Source organism: Ceratotherium simum, chromosome 10 (assembly GCF_057802395.1).
Source record: "Ceratotherium simum simum isolate JZ-2026a chromosome 10, ASM5780239v1, whole genome shotgun sequence".
In the NCBI taxonomy this organism is placed as follows: Eukaryota; Metazoa; Chordata; class Mammalia; order Perissodactyla; family Rhinocerotidae; genus Ceratotherium; species Ceratotherium simum.
In genome coordinates, this window is record NC_141909.1 from 55786542 (window position 1) to 55809845 (window position 23304).

Genomic DNA, 23304 nt, shown 5'->3' on the forward strand with positions numbered 1-23304 from the left:
TTTTTCAGGAATTAGAGCCCCTTGTCCACTTCAGGCCGGTTGAGACCACCAACCCATCAACTGGGCCTGCACAAGATGTCTGATAAGCAACTTTTTGACGTCAAGAGGCTAAAAACTCCACCCTCAGGTCATGCCAATGCTGCCATTTTGTGAACATGCATCCTATGAAGAGGCATAAAGTCTGACTATGCTTGTGCAGATCATCCATTACCTCACCTCTCCTCACCTCCAATCATCTCTCTCCACATTTCAGACCACCTTGCCCCCTACCCCATAAATATCCCTAAGTCCCTATTTTTGGGGAGGCAGATTTGAGACTTGTTCTCCCGTTTTCCTCACTTGGCTGCCTTGTGATTAAACCCTCTCTCTGCTGCAATCTTGTTGTCTTGGTGTTTGGCTTTCTGGGCAGCGGGCAAAAATGGACCTGGTTCGGTAACAAATGTATGGTAAATAATCTGTCACATTATTGTAATTAGACCCATATCATTGAAACAATAGCAGCTTCCTTTCAGAAGCACTTCTGCTAATGGGGCTTTAGTTTTCTTGAGGAAAGTCTCAGAGAAAACCCAAAGGGAAAAAGTATGACTCTATGACCAGAAAATACAACTTTTCCTGTTTGGGTTTTTCTCTTTATAGTACCTCAGTTCTAAGTTCCCAGGTGTAAATTGGGGTAGAAACTGACCTAAAGTCCAATCTCCTTTTTACAAAAATGTATTCCACAGGATGAAAAATTTAGACAAGATAAATAAGAAACAAGATTTTCGGGACATCAGAGGTATGGTCATGAAGAGGGAGCACGCTCAGTGAGTATAAAACCTTAATTAAGACAGATATGATCAATTCCTGTTAATGTAAAACTAGAGACTTTTAGATCTAGGAAAATACATTAAACATCACCTGTTCCAACCACTTTATTTTACAGATGAATAAATTCAGTGACCAAGTGATTACATAACTTATACAAAGAGGCAGGGGTGATTAGTGGCTGAGTTGGGTGAGTTTGAAAATTAATAATGACGAGATTTTCACTTATTGAGGTATATGCGGGTAACTATTCAGGTTCAAAACTGATTCGGCTTGAACTAAAAATCCTGACTTATGGCCTATCAAACATACATTGTACATCTGCTTAACCATTAAAGTAAAGAATGCAGTCTTAAGATAAGAATACATACTTCCCCTCCTATGCCCTATTGGTCACGCCCGGATTAGTTCCTTTCCTGACATCATGGTCACTTGACCTGCTAATTTGCAATTGAATACCTCTTTGAAATTTTGATAAAAGTATATCCTGGGTGTGTTTAATGTATGTTCTTTGTTCTAAAAAGATATAAGACTGTATTGAAAACCATGCTTCTCTGGATCGCTTTCTAAGGCCTTCCCGGGTTATAATCCTCACTCTGGCTCAAGTAAACTCTTGTTTCTCTCATCTATAGAATGGTTATTGGTTATTTTGCATCAACAATAAAAAGAAAACTAAAATAGTAATAATAGTAATAATAATAATGGTAACATTTATTGAATGCTTCCATATGCCAGGCACTGTGCTGACAACTTTACAGTCATAACTTCATTTAAAATTTACAGCAAGTATATGAGATAGAAAGTAGCATATTTCTTAACCAACTGCTACTTAATTGATTTACCAATTTTGCCACTTAATCTCCATTTCCTTCTCTGTAAAAAACTGACTGATGCTGGTACCATGTTGAATGCCTGAGGTTGGTAAATTTCTTTTAAAAATTTCTTTCCATTTATCTAATCTGCAGTCTGCAGACACAGACTAGTCTACACTGGTATCAGTATCACCTGGGAACTTGTTAAAAATGCAAATTATCAAACCACACCCAGACTAGAAGCCCTGCTCATTGCCTTCTCTCCCTCAACCCATATACATGGTCCCATGGAGAGTTTGCTATGCCCTGTTGCCTGAGGAAAAAAGAATTTGGTCCTGGTTTACAGATGTTTCTGCCCAAAACACTTGCACCGGGCATTCAAGGGTGGCCTGAACGACAATGGAAAAGGGAAATCTTCCCACTAGACAAAACTTTAAAGAGTACATCTGATGGTAAACTTTGCCTGGGGAAAAAAAATACCTTGTTTGAGGAAATTGCCCTCAGGTCCTTAATTTTAATCATTATACCACTGGAAATATCAGATACAAAGAGCACATTTACATTAGTAGATATTCTACTGAGTTCAATTAAACAATTGACTCTAGCTTAAAAGTACAGTCCACTTTGAGAACTAATATCTTAGCAAATTGTGCATATTCTTTAAGAAAACACCATCTGTATTAACCAGGTATACCCCAATAATGCTGTCTAGCAAACCACCCCAAACTCAGTGGTGTAGAGTAATAACTATTCCTGGCTTACACACATCTAAAGGTCGATTGAGGTTTGGCTGATCTGGCCTGGCTTTGGGGAGGCTTGGCACCGAGTGTCTCTCATCCTCCTTGGACTAGTGGCTACTCAAGACATGCTCTTCTCATGGTGAAAGGCAGGAGTTCAAGAGAGCAAGCCCAACTGTGCAGGCCTCTGCTCACGTTATGTCCACTAACATCCTATTAGCCAAAGCTAGGTATGTGGCCCAGCCTAAATTCAAGAGGTAAGGAAATACTCTTCTCATTGAGTAGCGGGATGAGGGTGAATATTTGCTGAACAATGATCTAATCTACCACACTATCTGAATTTAAAACTAATATTTTCTTTTTTTTTTTGTGAGGAAGATCATCCCTGAGCTAACATCCATGCCAATCCTCCTCTTTTTGCTGAGGAAGACTGGCCCTGGGCTAACATCTGTGGCTATCTTCCTCCACTTTATGTGGGATGCCACCACAGCATGGCCTGACAAGCGATGCCTCGGTGCGCACCCGGGATCTGAACCCGGCTGCCAGCAGCGGAGCGCACACACTTAACTGCAACGCCATGGGTCTGGCCCCTAAAACTAATATTATCTTCTCTACAAAAATATTATTCAATATGTTGTTATCAAAGAGCTGCAGCAGTGTGAATACTTGATTCAATATAATTTAACAAATATTTATTGTCTTTTATTTGTTAGGTATGTGTTAGATATTCAAGGTATAGAGATGGATAAGATGCAGTCCCTGCCCTCAAGAAGCTCAGAGACAGAACTATAAGTAAATCAAAATATAATGTGATGCATGCCACAAAAGCATTTATATTTATCTTAGGTTGGTGTTATTATTCCCATTTTATAAATAAGAAACTAAGACTCAGAAGGATTAAATGATTTGTCCAATATTATACAGCAGACAAAACTGAATCTAATCTCTTTTGGTGGTAGGGAGTTAAACCCTAAACTCTTCCTGTCATTCCACACAACCTTTCTCAGAAAGTGAGCCCGGAAGTGATCCAGTCCAATACCTCACTTGGTGCTGGAATCCTTGTATCCTTCAGGCAGCAAAAAGCCAACATCTTAGTGAATTGAGCCCCATGATAATAGATGTAGAACAGATTACATGTGCTTTCCCCTGCTTTATAATTCTGCTGTTTTTGCTAATTGACCTAGATTGCCCATCAAACTAACCTTTATAATATTAAGCAGTAAGTCAGATTTGCACACCTGTCCTGGGATAATAGAGATCTGAGATGCTGGATACTTTGGTCAGTTTTAAATCTGAGTCACAGGCCATAGCCTTTTAGTGAATTGAATTTTTGTTAATATAAACTATTTTGATGATAAAGGGAAAAACTGAATGGACTATTGGGTCCTCTATTCCTGAGAAGTAAAAAGGATTATGGGCAGTAATATGGTGTCCTGAGGGCTGGAGTTTATGTGTAATTATGACTTTCAGCCTTGTTAGCCACTATGAAGCTATTACTATAAAGTTCTATACCAATGTTTTATTAGTGTGTCATAACAGTTCCAATAAGAAATGGCTCTTCATATTTCTTCAGAAGACTATACATGAGCTAATGTTTGCAGAACATTCACCGTAATCCTGTAAAGGCAAATTAGAGGTGCCGTATTATTGTTCCCATGTTAAGAAAGAGAAGCTAGAGAGAGAAATAAAAAATATACACTTCATTTGGGTAAAGTAACAAGTCACTGGAAGAGTCCAAGACAGGAGTCTAGTGTCTAGGCTTTTGGTTCTTGAATGTTGGGGAATGTTAAGGGTGCAGAAACAAACCCAACCACTAAGGCTTAATTTTCTGTGGCCTGTCAGAGAGAAATTTAATGAGGACGTTTAATGCTCAGGCAAGAACAGGATAATTATGAATATTAGAAAGGATTAAGAAGGTTGGTGAATCAGAACAATTTTTTTGAGCCATCATTTTACACTGGAGAATATTTGTATTCTGTTCATTTCTTACAGTTAGTTTCATGTTGGTTATTTGGGATCTGGATTTTGGTCCACTTCAGTTATGGTTAGGGCAATACTGAATGCCAATATTTTGTTATTTCAATTTTCCCTCTTCTTTCCCAATTCACAAGCTTGTCAGCACTAGAGGGACACCTTTTATGGATGCTCAGTATTGAAAGTCTGTCTCAGTATTGAGATTTCTTACATAAACAGAGGCCCAGTCAAAACTGCAGATGTTGCTTCCCTTTCTTGATGAGTGAGCGTTGGAGCTGAAATGGGCCTGATCCTTAGGTAGCCTTCACTATTGAATCTGTTGGAAAACACTTTCAATAGACCTCTGATGGAATCTGGAAAATAACGGCAAGAATAAAAATATATACATCACTCTTAACTTCAGGTCTATATACTCACAGAATATTTTATTTGCAGTGGCAAATATCCCTAGAGAGCTTTAGGAGCTATTCCCACTTGTGTGTGTTTGATATAGAAAGGGTCTCAGGTGTTTCTATCTCCAGAGAGGATATTTGTTTACACAAAAGGGAGGTGAGGCTACACAAAAGGGAGGTGAGGCGATGGCATGAGAATCATTTAGGCATTTAGAATGTCTTGTCTATAAACATATGTGAGCAGGCCACCGGCACAAAGAACTAGATCTATTAGGAATCAATGTAATTTCTTTTTATTATTTTTCTTTTTTCTCTTATTTTTAAAGAGATAAGTCGATGGAAAAACTTATTGGCCCTCATCCTTTGGATCAGAAGATAAACCTTCTCTTGTTGTGGAATAAACTTCTTGGGAAAGGCTAAATTAAACATTTAGAACAATTTGAGATGGGAATGCTCAGCCTATCTCTATGCCAATAATGGATATTACCTCATGGTTACGTTTGAAATTTTCCTCAGCCTGCTTGTAAGGGCTGAAATTGATCAATTCAAGCGTTTCCATGACACCAATTTGATATTTCTCCATCTGAATTTCACACAGTTTCTTCTAGCTAGAAGGTAATTTCTCTGGATCTTTATAAAAACATTGAAATGGCAAAAGCTTCCAAGATCATTTCTATTTTTTTTCTTTCTTTTGGTAAAAACTAAACTGCTTCAATAGTCAATTGCTCAATTAAATGATTATATCCTTAATTATTCCCATGGTTTACAGGATTATAGTCATAAAAAAATTAAGTCCTACAGAAAACTCATGCAACTTACACTACCATCTTTTGGAAATTAGAGACTTTCTTTTTTAAAAATCCTGCCATTTTTCTCTCCCACAGAGATAGACTTACTTGTGTACCTTTTTTGTTTTAAGGCAGACTATTCAATTTCTTTCAGGTCCTTGATTCAATCATTACATCCCCTATTATAAGTATGACTCAGTTAAACCTATTATTATGACTTTTTTTAAATCTCTTTCTTCCCTTTCTTTTGGGAAATTGGGTTGGTATGCTGTGCCTTTCTTTCCTGTGAGGGAGCGTTATTGTTCTTATGGTGAAGGTTCCTAATTTATTTGGACAACTTTAGATATAATTTAATTGTTTTATGGTGGTTGGACTTTTCTTTTCTTGGGATCAACACCGATTCTGTGCCTTTCCCTTTCTGTATTTTTTTCTACTCATGATTTGGATGGTATTGCTCTTCTGTCTTTAGGAGAATTCAAAAATTTTTCAGGTGTGATTCAAGATTTTTTTGTCCTGTAATAGGGAAAGCAGAAATGATTATTTGATGAAGTAGTAAATACAAATGAAAACTAGAAGTTGAGATGGATGATCTGATTTTTCGAGATCCTTTAGAATGCCAGTGTCAGGGCTGGAACCCGACTTCTTCCTGTCTGATTTCAGATTCTAGATTTGTTTATTGGCTTTGATGTCTTTCTCCATTGACCAGTCTCTGAGGGAGAACAGTAGCTGAGAAACAAAAGGAACTAGTTTAGATCTTCCAGGACAGATTTGGCCCTGGGAACTCTATCTCTTTGCCCTAAGTTGTTGAAAGTCCATTAGCACTTTGAAGGAAAGGCATTAGAATTCTTTATCACTCATCCATTAATTAATTAATCAATATGTACTGTGGTAGATAGAGATAAATACAAATAAGAGCTTCCATTTATTGAGCAAACTCTTTTCTAGGAACTTTTCATAGCCTCTTTCTAATCCTTCATGCGTGTCTTAAGAGAGGAATTGTTTTCCCCATTTTACAGATGTGTAAACTGAAATTTAGAGAGATGAAGTGACTTGCCCAAAGTTACACAACTGGTAAATGCTGAATTGAGATTTTAACTAAATTCTGTATGGGTCCAAACTCATTCTCTTTCTATTATGTCACATATCTTGCTCATTAACTCCTCCTTCCATGAATAGGACTTGGTCTCTGCCTTTAAAAGATTTACATGTACACAAAAGATCACATACTGGATGATTCCATTTATATGAAATGTCCAGAATAGGCAAATTTCTAGAGACACAAAGTAAATTAATGGTTGCCTAGGGCTGGGGGTAAGGGGGTGAGGAGTGACTGTTAATGGGTATAGGATTTCTTTTTGGGATGATGAAACTGTTCTAAAATTGATTGTGGTGATGGTTGCACAACTCTGTGACGATACTACAAATCATTCAATTGCACACTTTAAATGCATGAATTATATGTGTTAATTATATCTCATTAAAGCTGTTATTATTTTTTTAAAGGTTAGTAGTGTAGTAAGGAAGACAGATCTATAAACGGCTAACATAATACCAGGCAACATGAAAACAGGTATGAACAATGTACCCTGGAAGCCCAGGGGAAGATGCAGTTGTTAAATCCAAGGGACCAGAAGTCGGCTTTATGAAGTAGATGCATTGGAGCAGAATCTTAGAGCAAGACTAGAATGTCGATAGACAGAGGAGAGTGGAAGCTCAGTAGACAGCAAGGGCAAAGTAACAGGGAGATGCAAGGACTGGGTTTTTCTGGGAGAATGGCAAATCATGGCAAGTCATCCAGTTGCAAGTTGGTGAAGGGTGAGTGGGGGATATAGAGGGAAATGAGGTTGGAAAGTGATCCGACTATATAGAATACCGTGCTAAGGAGTTAAGCTTTATTCTATATACTATGGAGAACCTTTATCACGGTGAGAGAGAGGATATTTTATTTTTAAAGCTTTTCCAGCTTCATTGAGGTATAATTAACAAATAAAATTGTATATGTTTAAAATGTGCGATGTGATAATTTGACATACATACACTTTGTGAAATGATTGCCACAGTCAGGTTAGTTAACACATCCATTGCCTCATATACTTACCATTTTTTATTTGTGTGTGGTGAGAACACTTAAGGTCTACTCTCAGCAAATTTCAAGTACACACACAGTGCTATTAACTATAGTCACTAAGCTGTACATTAGACACCCAGAGCTTATTCATCTAATAACTGAGGGCTTGTGCCCTTTGACCAGCATCTCCCATCTCCCCTACCTCCCAACCCCTGATAACCACCATTCTAGAGAGAGTATATTTTAAAACTGGATCTGAGTTTACATTTTTCTACATTAGAGTTCTACTTTCAGCAAACAAACACAATCACCATCCATAAAATTACATTAATGTTGCGAATTTGAATTTTTCTAATTTTGGTTTAATATGTATAGTATATAATTGTACATTCCTTTTGTTCTCCTAGTTATATAAGTATTTAAAGTATAAGGAATTTATATCTAGTTGTATGCTTTTATTAAAATAAAATAATATAGATTATTTTTAAAAATTTCCCTTTAAAGGGAGTTCATAATCTACTTAAGTGAGAAATATTAGTCTAGGAGATAGAATAGTAACTAGTGTCTCTTCCAACTATGGATTTTATTTGATGATTTCAAACTTTCTTTACAGTAATATTGCTTTAATCACTGCTATGGGTAGCACAGGGAATAATAGCCAACATCCAGCAACTTTGTCTCCTTGTCCACTCACTTAATCTAACATTTTGACAGTCTCATTTGATAGAAGCAAACTGGCTGACCATTTAACACTTCTGCCCTCTCCCCCTCAAAACAGAAAAAGAGTTTCACTGTATTTTAACTAACAGGCATTGGGAAGCAGTAATCTTTTTCTCTTTCTTTGTTTCGGAGAGACAATTGACATATCCTTGAATACAAGCTTGGAATCCATTTTCTGGTGAAGAAGATACGGGAACTTTGAAAATGAAAAAAAAAATACAAGTTTTTTCCCCATCTCTTTCTATATTTCAAGTTTACAAAGTGGTGTGTGTCATGATGCCTTTCAAAATGATGCAAGAAGCAGAGTTAGTACATTTTATCAAATGAGACCTTGTTCGAGTTTGAAAATGTCTAGATAACTGTATCTTTATGATTCTTTAAAAGATTAAAAAAGTTCAAATGTTTTTGTTTCCTATTGTCAACATTTAAATGAAAAGGTCATTACAAATTCAATAAAGAAGGAGGTAAAAGGAATGGGAGGGAGAGGTATTTTATAATTACTTCAGTTTTTATAGGAAAAAAAATTATCAATACTCATTTCATTTGTTTCTCTTGTTTTTTTTTTTTTTTTTTTTTTTGGGAGGAGATCAGCCCTGTGCTAACATCCGCCAATCCTCCTCTTTTTTTGCTGAGGAAGACGGCCCTGGGCTAACATCTGTGCCCATCTTCCTCCACTTTATATGGGACGCCGCCACAGCACGGCTTGCCAAGCAGGGCGTCGGTGCGCGCCCGGGATCCGGGCCAGCGAACCCCGGGACGCCGCAGCGGAGCGCGAGCACTTAACCGCTTGCGCCACCGGGCCGGCCCCTGTTTTTTTTTTTTTTTTTAATAATTATTTATTTACTTTTTTCCCCCAAAGCCCCAGTAGATAGTTGTATGTCATAGCTGCACATCCTTCTAGTTGCTGTACGTGGGATGTGGCCTCAGCATGGCCGGAGAAGCGGTGCATCGGTGTGCGCCTGGATCTGAACCTGGGCTGCCAGTAGCGGAGCGCGCCCACTTAACCGCCAAGCCACGGGGGCGGCATGTTTCTCTTGTTTTTATTGGTATATCTGACTCCCTTTTTGTTACTCTTTACCCCGACTTTGTCTGTCTCCCTTTCTCCTCTTTCTCCCTCTTCTCTGTTTACTACATTCTCCTTTATTGCCTCCTCCCAACGCCCTTTTCTCCCTTTCCCCCTTAATGGACCATACTTGGGACTAATGGGTAATTTATAGAACTAATGTTGTGTATTGAGTATGATTTAATATTATTTATTATTCACTTAAAATGTGATGAATTGAGCTTTTAATATTTTTTCTTTCTGAGAAAACAAAACAATTAAGTTACTTGTGTGTATAACCATTTATGAAAGTGATGGCATTGAGTGTGAGGGGTGATGGAATCAGCTGTGTGCAGGAATAATATCTGCATGCACTCAATGTAATCTTCTTTAAGAGAATTCTTTGAGATTATCAGTACCTGTACCAGGGGCTTTTCTTTTCTTTGCCCTCTCCTTACTCCCTATTGTGGTCCTGGCATGTAGCGCTCATCTGCAGTTGAGATTACGTGAATTTAGTGAGTTTTAGTTTTAGTTTTGGATATATAAACTGATTCATTGTCTCTAACTCCAATTCTAAAAGCAAAATCAGTATGCATGACTTGGCCTAACTGCTCCTGTCGTTGGTGAAATAAACAGGAATTTATGGCAACGTGTGGGCACCCCTATCGGGGATTTCACAACGCTGCTGAGAAGCAGAAGCAGAGATTCCTCAATCTCTCAAAGTAAAAATAATCTTCCTTTTCCTTCTAGGACTCACAGTTTGACCCTTCCTTCTCCTTTTGATCATTTGAGACCTCAAATTGCCTTACCAACACATCCATATTAAAACTCTTGCCCTTTTAGGAAGTAGAATGATTATTTTCACTTATTGAGACTGAAGAACAGGAAGTGAAACATTCTTGTGGTCACTGAGCAAATCAACCTAGGAGCCAGGAATGGTCCTCAGTAGCACTATGGGATGCTTGACCACTTATTAGCTAAAGGAGGCAAAAGGAGCATATGTAATTATTATCCTTCCAGTGAATTCTCTGAGTGAAATTTTCTGATATCCTATGCCCATACTAGTCACACATTCACAACTACAAGTAGTAGGCTATACCTGAGACTTTTCCAGGAGCATTTATGCTGAAAGATGATGCCAGATTTTGTTATAAAAATATAATGAAAAGTATAGGGCCGGCCCGGTGGCGCAAGTGGTTAAGTGCGCACTCTCTGCTGTGGCAGCCGGGGTTCGCCAGTTCGGATCCTGGGTGCACACCGACACACTGCATGTCAAGCTGTGGTGTGGCGGCATCCCATATAAAGTGGAGGAAGATGGGCACAGATGTTAGCCCAGGGCCAGTCTTCCTCAGCAAAAAAAAAAAAAAAAAAGGAGGAGGATTGGCAGATGTTAGCTCAGGGCTGATCTTCCTCACACAAAAAAAAAGAAAAATTGGGGCCGGCCCCGTGGCTTAGCGGTTAAGTGCGTGCACTCCACTGCTGGCGGCCCGGGTTTGGATCCCGGGCTCCTGCCGACGCACCACTTCTCCGGCCATGCTGAGGCCACATCCCACATACAGCAACTAGAAGGATGAGTAGCTATGACATACAACTATCTACTGGGGCTTTGGGGGAAAAAAAAAATAAATAAAATTAAAAAAAAAAAAAAGAAAAGTATACATAGTAGAACTGATTAGAAATAACTAATAATTTCATTAGTGGGTGACCTAAAAGAGATAAAAACATTATGGGATTGTGTATAGGTTTGGAGGAATGTTCTTGAAATCTATGTGCTGGACATTTTTTGTTAAAAAGAAATTTATTTTGGAAAAGCTTATTTATGACAGTGGAAAAGTCAGAGTCCAGATAATCAGAGAACATATCAATAGCATTGTTGGATAAAAGTGAATATTGGTGTTACGGAGAAAGGATGTCAAGATAGCCGTCTCCCATGGAGCCATTCCCTACTTTCTGCTACAACATCAATAAGGAGCAGAATTGACAAAATTATACCAGCCCCTAACAAGATAGTCGAATTGTTAACAACATCTGGTGAGAAATATCTCTAAAAAAAAGATCTATGGCACTGAATTTTGGTTAATTGGTAATTGACACATTCTGTGCCACAAAAAAACAACACACCTACTATTCTAGAAGTAAAAATGTACTTTATTTCTTTCCCATTGTCAGGGCTTAAACTGGAAAATGGGATTGCTGTGGGGATACCAATTTTATGGTTTAGCCAGAATATCCCCCCACCACCTAACTTAAGTAAACTAGGTGGTTTTGGGGGGATTCAAATTTAGTGGAATTTAATCCTTTTAGGAAGAGAATATCAGTTACTAGTTGGAGTTTCTGGTCCTCACTGTGGTGTCCTTTCTTCAAAAGGCTTTGGCTTCATTTGTTTTCGTTTCTTTCTCTTCTTCCCTATATAAAGTGGCTCATCTCATCTGTTGTTCTAAATTCTGAGACAGGGAACTCAGTTTGGGTGAGGTGTCCATCTTTGTTTCAGTTTACTTAAGGGAGAAGAGGTAATGTGGGACACATGTAGCAGAGGGGTTGAGAGTGAGTGAGTAATTACAAAGAAGCGGCATGGACTCAGCAGATACTCAAAAATGTGTCTACTTCAGGATTGTAGTTTATGGTATTCCACTAATTAGAGACAGGGCATTGATGATTTATAGAAAGAGTCTATCTAAATTTAAAAGAGTCACAATAATCGATGCCTCTAAGAACTGAAATTCAAGCTAGGTAAGAGCTGTGTGCCTAATATGGTCTGCAGTTGTAGACTAAAAATGAACCTAACACTAGCTAAGTAAGGAGTGAATGGTTGAAGTTCCAACTCCAATGGTGAGGCTGAGAATTTTCCAGAATTCATAAAGGCCATAACTCCTCAGATTTAGGAAATGCAATGGGTCCCATCCTAAAAAACATAGTAGAAAACGTTATAATAAGACTACAGAATACCAAAGATAAAGAGAAGATTTTTAAAAGCAACTAGAGAAAAAAAAATTAAAATACATAAATCAATTATAAAAGATAACTCTAAAATATAACTCTTAAAAAAGTGTATGTGTTTGGAAATTTAACTATGAATTCAATTTCTTTAAAACATATAGGGGTAATCTAGGCTAGCTAATTATTCTTACGTGAGCTTTGATTATTTGTATCTTTCAAGGAATTTGTTCATTTCATCCAAGTTGTAGAATTTATTGGCATAAATTTGTTTCTAATTTTCCTTTTAATGACTGTAGGATCTTGAGCAATATACACTCTCTCATTCTCCATATTGGTAACTTATGTGTTTTTTTTAATCTCATCAGTCTAGCAGAAGTTTATTAATTTTATTGTTTTTTCCAAAGAACTAGTTTTTTGTTTCATTGATTTTTCTCTATTGCTTTTCTGTTTTCTATTTCGTTCATTTCTATTCTTATCTTTTTAAATTCCTTCTTAATGTTTATTTAGGGCTTAATTTTCTCTTCTCTTTCTAGTTTCTTGTGCAATCTTAAATCATTCATTCTAAGCCCTTCGACTTTCCTAATAGAAATGTATTATTCTACAAGCACTTAATACAAGTGTGTGATGCCCCTAAGCACTCTTTAGCAAGATCCACCAGATTTTGATATATTGTGTTTTCATTTTCATTCACCTCATTTTCTAATTTCACTCCTGATTTTTCCTTTGATCTATGGGTTATTTAGAAGTGTGTTGTTTTGTTTTCAAATATTTGGAGATTTTCTGAATATATTTTTATTACTAATTTTTTAATTTAATTCCTTTGGGGTCAGAGAACATACGTTATATTATTTCAGTCCTTTTAAATTTATTAAGACTTGTTTTTTGGTCCTCGGTATGGTCTAGTCTGATGTTGTGGGTTGAATTGTGTCCCCTAAAAAGATATGTTCAAATCCTAACCCCTAGTACCTTTGAATGTGACCTTATTTGGAAGCCGGGTCTTTGCAGATCTAATCAAGTTAAAATGAGGTCATACCAGATTAGAGTGGACCCTAATCCAGTGACTGTGAGAGAATAAATTTCTGTTGTTTTAAGTCACCTAGTTTGTGGTATTTTGTTATGGCAGCCCTAGGAAACTAATACATCTGGTATACGTTCCATATACATTTGTAAAAAATGTGTATTCTTCTGATGTTGGACGGAAACTTCTCTACGTGTTAATTAGATCAGATATATTGATAGTACTGTTCAAGTCTTTCATACATTTAATGATTTTCTGTCTGCTTCTCTGTCAATTATTGAGAGAGCAATATTGAAATCTCTGACTCCCGCAGTGGATTTGTCTACTTCTTTTTCCAGTATTATCAGTTTTTGCTTCATGTATTTTGAAGTTCTGTTAATAGGTTCAAACACATTTAGAATCATTATGTCCTCTTGATGAATTGCTTTCTTTATCATTATACAATGACCCTCTCTATCCCTGCTAGTATTCTTTTCTTTGAAATCCACTTTGTCTGATATTAATACAATTACTCCAGATTTCTTTTAACTGGTGTTAACACAGACTATCTTTTTTTTTTTAATTAAAAAAAAATTTTTTTTTATTTATTTATTTTTCCCCCAAAGCCCCAGTAGATAGTTGTATGTCACAGTTGCACATCCTTCCAGTTGCTGTATGTGGGACACGGCCCCAGCATGGCCAGAGAAGCAGTGCATCGGTGCGCGCCCGGGATCTGAACCCCGGCCGCCAGCAGCAGAGCGCGAGCACTTAACCGCTAAGCCACCGGGCCCGCCCCAGACTATCTTTTTTAATCCTTTCACTTTTAACATGTTTTTTAAATATTTAAAGTGGGTTTCTTATAGACAGCATGTAGTTGTTTTTTGATATTTTATCTAATCTGACAATCTCTGCTTTTTATTTGGTGTGGTTAGAACAATTACATTTGATATAATTAGTGATATTGTTGAGTTTAAACCTATAATTTTTCTATTTTTTATTTGAGATCATAATAAATTCCAAACTTTAGAAAGCTGACAAAAACCACAAATATCAAGAAATTCAAAAATAAATAATTTTTTAAATTACATAACTGCCTAAGTATATTTTGACTGCATATCTTTTTAACCTCTATTTGATTCTTCATGTGACAGTGTCTTTTAATATATTTTCTATAGACATAATAGAAAGATAATCCTATCTCTCTTCTAGTGTGGTTAATAAAAATTGTTTTTATTATTGATAATTTTTAAAACAATTTCTTTCAGTTTCACAACTCATTATAGGAATGATCACATACATTTTCAGGATTGTTGTCAAATTGGGAAAACCTCAATCAAGTTTCTTTCATATATGATTTGTAAGATTTGGAGGAATTTTCCATTGACTAGCCTCTGGCTCCAAACATTTCATATCTTATTTCTTTGCCACCTATGCATTTCCAGTGCCAAGTGCAATGTTCATATCACTACATGTCCTCTGGCCACACATTGGCTCACAATTCTTGTCACAATTGGCATGGTAAGTGGTAGGAACATTCAGAAAGCCATTCCTATACTATGACAGCTAGCAATAACTTAAGTGTACATGGAAGTGACAATGAACCACATAAATATATCCCACTAAACCCAAACAAAATGAATTCCCAACTCAACATCCCCTTAGAAGATCTCAAAAACCATACGGTTACACCAAATGTTTCTAGGAACATGTGATAGAGAGAAGCTGGAGTAGAAAGAGACAGCAGTCTTAACCGTTGCAGTTAAGGTATTTTACTTTTGCAAACTTGACAAAAACATGTGACTTGTGAATACATTATTAAGGCCCCACCAATAGTTTTGGAACAGGCCTGTGCAAGTGAGAGACCCTAAAGGTTAAGCTTTATTAGCTTCGTGGTAAATCCACTTCAGAGATGATTTTGTAGGAGGAAATCTGAAATTTTTTAGTAGTCCCTAGAGGGAATATTTGGCATAAATTATTGATACTTATCTTTAGAACGTTGGGTAGTTAGAATCAATGGTTGTCAGCTAAGGGCTTAGTGCCAATTCTGGGTCAATAGGAAAAGTGACTGACTTCCTCTATTCTTTAGTGTTTTGCTCTAGACCTTGGTCCCTTCTCACCCAACACATTCTCCCTAGAACCTCATCCACTTCTGTTGACTCAACTGCTGCCTATATGTTAAGGTCTTTCTTTCAAAGACCTAGACCAAGCCCAATCCTACCTCTAGTCTCATTTCACTCCCCTAAATGAGCTCTGTTCTAGACACATTGGATATCTTTAAGTTCCTCAAATTGCCACGTTCAATTCCCAGATCCTTTCACTCCTAAATTTCTTTTTTATTTTTTTACTGCTTTATTTAGATATAATTGATATACACAAAACTGCAGATATTTAATGTAACAATTTGATGAGTTTGGACATATTCATACACATGTGATACTATCACCACAATCAAGGTAATAAACATATCCATCACCTCTAAAAGTTTCCTTGTGACCCTTTGCTTTTTTTGTTGTTGTTGTTGTGGTAAGAACACTTAACATTAGATCTGTCCTCTTAAAAAAGTTTTAAGTGCATAACACTGTATTTTTAACTATAGGTACTATGTTGTACAGCAGATCTCTTGAACTTATTCATTTTGTATAACTGTCACTTTACACCCATTGAACAACAAATTCCCACTTCCCTCTCCTCGTCCCCTGGCAACTACTATTCTATTTTCTGCTTCTGTAAGTTTGACTATTTTGGATACCTCATATAAGTGGAATCATGCAGTATTTGTCCTTCTGTGACTGACTTATTTCATTTAGCATAATGGCTTCCAGGTCCATCCATATTGTTGCAAATGGTAGGATTTCCTTCTTTTTTAAGGTTGAATAATATTCCATTGTGTTTACCTACCACATTTTCTTTATTCATTAGTCTGTTGGTGGACAGTTGGGTTGTTTCTATAACTTGGCTATAGTGAATAACGCTGCAATGAAGATGAGAATGCAAGATCCTGATTTCAATTATTTTGGACATATACCCAAGAGTGAGATTGCTGGATCATATAGTAGTTCTATTTTTAATTTTTTTTTTTTTTGTGAGGAATATTAGCCCTGAGCTAACATCTGATGCCAATCCTCCTCTTTTTGCTCAGGAAGAGTGGCCCCGGGCTAACATCCGTGCCCATCTTCCTCTACTTTATATGGGACACCACCGCAGCATGGCTTGATAAGTGGTGCGTAGATTCGTGCCGAGGATTCAAAACTGCGAACCCCAGGCCACCGAAGTGGAGCACGCGAACTTAATCACTATGTCACCAAGCCGGCCCACTATTTTTAATTTTCACTGTTTTTAATTTTTTGAGGATCCTCTATACTGTTTTTCACAGTGGTTGAACCATTTTACACTCCCACCAACAGTATATAAGGGTTCCCATTTTTTCCACATCCTCACCAACGTGTTATCTTTTGTTTTTTTTTATAATAGCATTTTAACAGGTGTGAGGTGTTATCTCACTGTGATTTTGATTTGCATTTCCCTGATGATTAGTGATGTTGAGCATCTTTTCATATACCTGCTGGCCATTTGTATGTCTTCGCTGGATAATGTCTATTCAAGTCTTTTGCCCATTTTTTAATTGGGTTACTCACTTGTTTGTTTATTTTTGCTATTGAGTTGTAGGAGTTTCCTTATATATTTTGGAAATTAGCTCCTTATCAGATATATGGTTTGCAATTATTTTCTCCCATTCTGTAGGTTGCCTTCTCACTCTGTTGATTGTTTCTTTCGCTGTGCAGAAGGTTTTTACTTTGATATAGTCCCACTTGTTTATTTTTGCTTTTGTTGCCTATGCTTTTGGTATCATATCCATGAAATCATTGCCAAGGCCAAAGTCATGAAGCTTTTCTCCTATTTTTTTCTAGGAGTTTTACAGTTTCAGGTCTTACATTTAAGTCTTTAATATATTTTGAGTTGATTTTTGTGTTTGGCATAACATAGGGGTCCAATTTCATCCTTTTACATGTGGATATCCAGTTTTCTCAGCACCGTTTGTTCAAGAGACTATCCTTTCCCCATTGTGTATTCTTGGCACTTTTTCAAGAATCAGTTGACCATATATAGATGGGTTTACTTCTGGGTTCTCTATTCTGTTCCTTTGGTCTATATGTCTATCTTTATGCCAGTATTATACTGTTTTAATTACTGTAGCTTTGTAATATATGTTGAAATCAGGATGCCTCCAGCTTTGTTTTTCTTTCTCAAGATCTCAAGATCAAAATAGGTTTGCCTATTCTGGGTGTTCTGCTGTTCCATATGAATTTTAGGGTTGTTTTTTCTATTTCTATAGGAAATGCCATATGGATTTTGATGGGAATAGTATTGTATCCGTAGATTGCTTTGGGTAGCATGGACATTTTAACAGTATTAAGTCTTCCAATCCATCACCATGGGATGTCTTTCCATTTCTTTGTGTCTTCTTTAATTTCTTTCATCAATGTATTGTAGTTTTCAGTGTACAAGTGTTTCACCCCCTTTGGTTAAGTTTATTCCTAAGTATTTTATTCTTTTTGATGCTATTGCAAATGGGATCATTTTCTTAATTTCCTTTTCAGATAGTTCATTATTAGTATATAGAAATGCAACTAGTTTTTATATGTTGATTTTTCTATCCTGCAACTTTACTGGATTCATCTATTAGTTACTTTAGTAGGTGTGAGATGATAGAAAATATGTATATTGGTCTCTTCCCCTAGTTCCTGGCACATGACTCCTAAAACACTTGTAATTTCCTAAGTGAGAAGAGCATGAGGAGCATCTTTTGTTCTGTTGAGATGACTCTGGGTAGGCTCCTGGATGGCTTCTGGATGGGGGCTGGTCACCAGAAAGACCAAGCCATGATTAGAAGTTTGGAATTTTCAGCTCCACAGCCCCATCCTCCAGAGAGGGGGAGAGGGGCTGGAAATGGAGTTGATAATTGATCATGCTTAGGTGAGGAAGCCTCCATAAAATCCCAATAGTAGTGGGTTTAGAGAGCTTCCAGGTTGGTGAGCACATCCACACCTTTAGGGTCATGCACCCCAACTCCATGGGGACAGAAGCTCCTGTACTCGGGACTCTCCCAGACCTTGCCCTATGTGTCTCTTCATCTGGCTGTCCATCTGTATTCTTTATCACACTCTTTAAGAAACTGGTAAACGTAGGTGTTTCCCTGAGTTCTGTGAGCCACTCTAGCAAAATAATCGAACTCAAAGAGGGGGTTGTTGGGACCTCTGATTTATAGCCAAGTTGGACAGAAGTACAGGTATTACCTGGGCTTGTGACTGGCGTCTGAAGTGAGAGTTGGGGGGGACAGTCATGTGGGACTTATCTGTGGGATCTGATGCTATCTACAGGTAAATAATGTCAGAATTGAGTTAAATCGTAGGACACCCAGCTGGTGTTGGAGACTTGCTTATTGTTGTGGGGGGAAAGCCCCACACATTTGGTGACCAGAGTGTCAAAAGTGAATTGTTTTGTGTGAGTAGTACAGGAGACACACAGGAAGGAAAGAGATCGTAAGGGAGAACTGGGTTTTTCCCTACGAAGGAAGCAAAAACTGAGTTTTTTGTTTGTAGTAGGTGAATCAATAAATAAACCGTGGTACATCCAGATGATTGAATATTATTCAGCACTACAAAGAAATGAGCTATCAAGCCATGCAAAGACATGGAGGAATTTTAAATGCATATTACTAAGTGAAAGAAGCCAATCTGAAAAGACTACATACTGTATGATTCCAAATATATGACATTCTGGAAAAGACAAAACTACAGACCATAAAATGATCAGTGGTTGCCCGGGTGGGGGAACGAATAAACAGAACACAGTTTTTTTTAAGGACAGTGAAAATACTATGTATGATATTATAATGATGGATATATGTCATTATACATTTGTCCAAATCCATAGACTATACAACACCAAGAATAAGGTAAGAATAAACCCTAAGATAGACTATGGATCCTGGGTGATTATGATGTGTCAATGTGGGTTCATCCTTGGTAAAAACTGTACCACTCTGGTGAGTGAGGTTGATAATGGGGGAGGCTAGCATGTGTGGAGGCGGAGGACACATGGGGAATCTCTGTACCTTCCTCTCAATTTTGTTATAAAACTAAAACTGTTCTTAAAAAATAAAATCTTAAAAAAATAAATAACGGCTTCTCCACACTTATGCCCTAGAAATAGATTGACCAACATAGCACTATTCAGAGGCTTCCGGGGTAGCTGGGTGAGCACAGGCCCCTCTCAGAATTCAGGTGTGGACTACTTTATTGTAGAAGTGTTGATAGAGCCCCTTTCCTGCTTTCTGTTGTCCACCCTTTTTCTCATCAGTATCCCATTCTTGATGGCCAACATCTAATAGGATACTAATGGTAAAGGAACAATGTCTTTTGTATCCTAAGATGTCTGTCTTACTCCACCTTGTGTTACATTCCTTTTTGTGCTTGAATTATCGATCCAATTAGATTGTGAACTATGTCTTAACTTTTTATGTAACCTCTGCAGCTTTTATATGTGTTCTTAACAAGGATTCTATAAATGATTGTTCAGCTGAATTGAATTTAGGCAACAGGGCAAAACAGACCCAACTAATCCACTCTAAAATATTGCAGTAATCTACCAGAGAAATGAAAAGAGAAAATGAACATAGAACCTCAGTATACTCTGGCATACACGAAAGCAATTCCTGAAATGTGGCAAATTGGCAGCACTGGCCAGTTGAAAATGTAGGTATGCCAATTACAGAGTGAGAAGGTGAACAGTACTGCTGAGAATTAGGAGCAACAACATGGGCTGAGCTCCTGCGTCCTGACTTAGCCTCAAGTGTCCTCAGTAGAATCTGACAGGCAGACCTCCCCACCTCGCCGGAAATATTGCAAACTCAGGGAATTCAGCCCACTGTTAATGTTGGCCAGGACTCACGCACAGTATGAGTTAGGAAATACTGGAATTTACAAAGCAAGAATGTTTCAGTCTCTTTTGTAGGCATCTAAAAATGGAATTATCTGCCAATGGGAAGGAAAGAAGCAACCAGATTCCTCAAGAGGAGGGGGAAAGGCTTTGATTACTCTTTTTTTCCTCACAGATTTTTCTATGGCTTGCAAAACTATGCTCATCAGTCCCTCGGTATCCCACAGTATCTGCCAGGTAGCCGTTGATCTGTAAATCATCCACCTTCTCCCAGACTTACTGCATTTGGAGGGCCCCTAAGGGGCAGCATCCTGCTTGAAGCTGAAAGTAATTGCTTATCTTTATAGAGACAGAGAGATGCCTGAGGGAGCGAGTAATGGCAATAGAGACTAGCAGCAGAGAGGAAAGAGGAGAGTGGTTGAGGTGGGGAGGGGGAGAGTTTGCAGCTTATGAGCAAATTCACCAGCTTGCAAAGGAACCTTTTCCTCAAAAGTCCAATTGAAAGCATTCACAAGTCTGCACATCCAGGCCTGTTGGCTGGTCTTCGCAGCAGCAGAGATCAGAGATGATGACAAGGCTATGTGAATCCTGGGTGAAGGAAAGACGTTCCCGTGGCGTGCCCAATGGGACCTTCTGCCTTCCAGATGACAGCATCATCTGTTTCAAAAAAAAAAAAAAAAAAAATTTGTGCTTCTGATCAAGACTGAAGCTGAGAAATTTTTCTGACAGGGGTGTAGCACACATGGCCTATTAGATTTGCATTCATCCTTTATTCAATGAGACATAAAGTCATTACTCTACCAACAAATTGGAATATCTGGGATATTCTCCCTCTCTTTATTAGTCTTTCATACATGCGCTCACCCTTCATGGGCATGCTTGCATACACACACCTTCACCTAATCACTTTAGAATCAGGTCTTAATTTTTTTACACTTATAGGTGGAATCAATCTCTCTCTTTCTTTTTCTCTCTCCATCTCTTTCTCTTTCTCCAACATTTCCTAGATAAAGTACTAACTTTCCCCCCAGATTTGGTGGTTTTAAATTCAGGGCCACCCTATTTATCCAAAGAACATGGAAACACCAATGCATAAAGATACATGCACCCCTATGTTCATTGCAGCGTTATACACAATAGCCAAGACTTGGAAGCAACCTAAGTGCCCATCAAGGGACGAATGGATGAAGAAGATGTGGGAAATACACAATGGAATACTACTCAGCCATAAGAAACGATGAAATCCAGCCATTTGTGACAACATGGATGGACATTGAGGGTATTATGCTAAGCGAAATAAGTCAGAGGGAGAAAGTTAAATACCGTATGACCTCACTCATAAGTAGAAGATAAAAACAACAACAAACAAATACATAGAGACAGAGATGGGATTGGTGGTTACCAGAGGGGAGGAGGGGAGGGAGGAGGGCAAAAGGGATGATTAGACACATGTGTGTGGTGATGGATTGTAATTAGTATTTGGGTGGTGAACATGATGTAATCAATGCAGAAATAGAAGTATAATGATGAACACTTGAAATTTATACAATGTTATAAACCAATGTTACCACAATAAAAAAAAATTAATTAATAAAATAAATAAAAAATAAATTCAGGGCCACCCAAATAGGACAAAGACTTTTTACTATTAAGGATATTTGAAAAAAATGTGCCACCAGTCCTAAAGGAAATACCAAAATGTCATTCCAAACAATTTTTTGAGCAGGGATGAATTTCTGAAATATTATAATAATTATAATAATTTCCCCAAATGGCTAATTTGAAGGAGGCAAGAGGCATCTAGAAGTATAAAATTTGGTGTGTTTGATAAAAACAAAGACAGCCTCCTTACTTTATAATTACAGCTTGTGTTGTAGGTTTCTTCCTAATGTGGAGACGTTGCCAAGGCAATAGCTTGGCAATCTTCTACATGGCTACTTTTCTCATTAATCCACATGGGCTTCATGGACATTAATCTTTATAACATACCTATGCAGTCCACACAGGCAAAATAAAATTTTTAGTCTGGTTTTCATGGTAGGGAAAGAACATTAGAAGACAAGATTTTCTGGTCTTCTTTTTCCTTTCCAACACCATGTCAGTGACCAGACCATGGATTTTGAAAGGGCTTAGGACCTCAGCCCAGGACTGTGGGGAAAAGAGACCTAAAAGGAATGCATGCAACAAACCAGATCAAGGATATGGCTGATGGTCAGAGCTGGAAGTTCCGCTACTGAGACAAGGTGGAGGCCAGGAGGCAGAAACCCAAAAGGAACCAGAGTCAAAAGTCATGGTTAGCAAAGCTCAGGGCCAAAGCACAAGACAGGAACCAAAGAAGCAATCAATGCCGAACAAGAATGTCCAGTGTCAGCATTCAGAAACTGCCCTCGTGACAGCTCTTGGAGCAACAGTGCTTCCTTACCCCAGACTTGGGGCAGCTCCTTTGGAAAGCATCCACCACAGCTGGGCTTTGGGGCTGTGATTAATCTTGGAGCCGCCAGTCTTACACTATGAGGAGACAGAATAGAGACAAGCTCTTCATACCTAAGATGTCTCTGGAGTCATAAAACTCACCAAAGTAGTATCATTGAGGCAGGGCCTGGACTATGGTGGGCGAGTGAGGTGCCTAGGGTGCCAAACGTAAGGAGGCATTCACTCTTGGGGTCATACAGATGCAGATCACTGAGGCTCAGAGAGGGGAAGGACTCCTCCCCATCCAAGGCCAGGCAGCACTGGACCTGACACCTGATGGTCTCTGTTTCCCTTTGACATTAGGCCATGAATCCATTCTGAATTAGTCTATGGAGCTCGTGGTGTTTCTTGAAACAAAATACATGATTAGTATTTAGCTACTGCCTGACATTTAATAATGTAGAATGGATGAAAATAAACTCCTAAATTAATGCAACAGAAAAATCTTGGTTAACACTATAGTAAAGACATTTTTTCTTATTCTTTTGTTGGCCAAAAAGTTCTAAACACGTTCCCAAGAGTATATTTGCTTCAAAAAGAACAGAGAGGAAGTTACTGAGAGACCTGAGCAAATGCTTGGTGAATGAACAGACAATGAATTAGAACTGATGACAGGGAGAAT

General features: G+C 37.9%; 1 protein-coding gene across 2 annotated transcripts in view; it reads left to right on the top strand.

The window, feature by feature from the left end:
* Nucleotides 1-23304, top strand: part of LACC1 (laccase domain multifunctional purine nucleosidase 1) — a 56972-nt gene that overhangs the window by 33171 nt on the left and 497 nt on the right. The window contains exon 7 of one of the 2 annotated variants that reach the window (XM_087436034.1): nt 723-777. The exons of the other annotated variant lie outside the window; for it this stretch is intronic. The gene's annotated coding sequence lies outside the window, so the exon portion shown is untranslated. Of the gene's footprint in view, nt 1-722; nt 778-23304 lie in introns of those variants that run through there. 2 annotated transcript variants of the gene reach the window in all.